At 36.5% G+C, this 2,174-nt stretch overlaps 1 long non-coding RNA gene across 1 annotated transcript; it reads right to left on the bottom strand.

Annotated features, from left to right (window-relative positions):
* Positions 1-239: 239 nt before the first annotated feature.
* LOC129407789 (uncharacterized) lies at positions 240-1,673 on the bottom strand. The gene is made up of 4 exons (XR_008631710.1): positions 1,507-1,673; positions 1,311-1,423; positions 642-816; positions 240-563 (listed from the first exon to the last, which is right to left on the bottom strand). It is a non-coding gene; the product is annotated as an uncharacterized LOC129407789 (long non-coding RNA).
* Positions 1,674-2,174: the final 501 nt, after the last annotated feature.

The following is a 2,174-nucleotide window of genomic DNA, read 5'->3' as shown; positions in this document are numbered from 1 at the left end:
GTGGGAACGATTTAGCTAAAACATGGGAACAAATTAACTAAAACGTGAGAGCGAAATACATATAGTGGGAACGAAATAGTAATTTGAGGCCACGATGTATCTTTTTTCACGTACATCATCAGATGGGCTCCTTAGAAACTCTTTGTACAGTTACAGAAGTTACATACGTTTTTTTATTTTTATTTTTTTATTAATCATACCTGAAATGTTCTTATTGGTACAAATGACACAAGAGAAAATGACTCAATATAAATATACAAATAATTTATTTATGTGATTAGAACAGTGCATGTTAATGGACAGACATGATCCAACATAAACCTAAATCTAAACATGAATGTCAACACACCGGATTATAGCCAAATGCTAATTTCCATCTGTTGTCCCAAGGTAAATATCTTGAAGCCAGTGGCCTGGATTTGATCATCATAATTTAATGCAAAAATGACAGGTAAGTAAGTGTTTAAACATCACATGGACAGCCAAAGCGGACCTCAAAGTTCTGGCAGCGACGTTCTCTCTGGTCACAATTGCGGCAAACAAAACCTTCAGTGGGGCTGTATCTGAAAATATGTACATTGCTACAATTACTCATTTTGTTCTTATTTGTGGGAAAATAAATAAATAAATAATGAACCTACATGTGGATTGACTGTCCCGTGAAGTCAGCAGGCAAATTATTGAGCTTGTTCCGAGCTTCTATGAAAAGTGGTTGTTCACAGATTTGTCCAGGATTTTCATCTCTCAAGTTACTCAGGAGTTCGTAGTCTCCAATGCCACTGGGACTGTCTCGGTCAAACCACTTGGTCCAGCACACTGGCAAAAGAATAAAATAATAATAATAATGATGACAAAAAAGTTACTGAAATCTATGGGTGTCTCAAGATCTGATTTGATTACAATTCTGAGGCTCATGAGCCAATGCAGGAAAAATGCACTGATGCATCTTAATGTTTTATCAGACTTTTTGCTACCATTCATATCAAATATCAAATAGTATCATATCAAATAGTAGCTACTTTTTAAATGTGCAGAACTACAAGATTAAGCTAAAAGTATTTGATACAGTTGCTTTATTCAAGTGGCTTATTGTATTTTCTGTGATTGGGATTAGTCTACCAGATGGAATTCTGTCGACATTAGGCCTGCATGTGAAAGCCTTTTCCTGAATGTGACTCTAAATGACAAGAGGGAAGGGGCATGGCACAGAGACACAGTGGTCGTCTTCAAACGCTGTTTTATTTGAACTGATGCTGCATTCTAAAATAATTTTTCCCCACCCCTTTTGCTACGTTTGAAGTTATTCATACCTTTGGGATGACAAAACTCTTGAGGACAGAGGAAACGGACTTCATAATTTTTGCACTCTGAACCTGATGGTTGGTCAAAGTTTTTACAAACAAATCCCTTGCTTGTGTCTGACCTGTTGAAGAGAACCCAAGGATTGAATAAAAAAGAAAACACAACTCATTCACAAAAATTACTATGATGTCTTTAAATCCTTACACTGCAATGATGTCCCCGGTTGAAGATGCACTCTGCCCAGATGTGGTCCTGACCTGAATACGAAGAGGCCTGTTGCAGATCTTCCCAGGGTTTTCAAGGTATAGATTGTCTAGTGTCTCCCAGTCTCCTGATCCAGTGGGATCATCTCTGTTAAACCATTCAGTCCAGCATTCTGCAATACACAGTTTAGCTCATGAGTCTGTTGCATTTTAACTACAATATTCATGATATAATCTTGCACAGCAAGATGGATTTCAGCTTGTTCCACTGTTGTGATGCTTTGACCAATCAGATTCAAATATTTGTCATGATATTCTAGCATTTCCTCAGAGATGTTTCAAATTAATAAATGTGAAGAACTAAATTCAGAGTGCAACACATCAATCTGGCATGAGCCAGGTTAAGCATGATAAGCATATATCACCTGAAATACTTCTATAGTGTAATCTAGCAAAATGTATTGTTTAATGAAGCTGGAAAGCCTAATTTGTTATATAATATGTACAAAATTAAACTAGGCCCTTTTCATGAAGTCGCTTGGCTCGTTCCATTTCTGGCTTCTGGATGAAGCTAATGCTAATTAAAATTTAAATTAATTAGTGATGTTAAAGTAGCGCTTACAATCTCAATGATCTTGCACAGAAAAACAATCTTCCTGTCATTAGATG

This window comes from Boleophthalmus pectinirostris, unplaced genomic scaffold, assembly GCF_026225935.1.
Source record: "Boleophthalmus pectinirostris isolate CB_2022bp ecotype Guang Dong unplaced genomic scaffold, ASM2622593v1 HiC_scaffold_1389, whole genome shotgun sequence".
In the NCBI taxonomy this organism is placed as follows: domain Eukaryota; kingdom Metazoa; phylum Chordata; class Actinopteri; order Gobiiformes; family Gobiidae; genus Boleophthalmus; species Boleophthalmus pectinirostris.
Note: the sequence above shows the minus strand (reverse complement) of the source record. Positions and strands in the feature narration are given on the sequence as shown.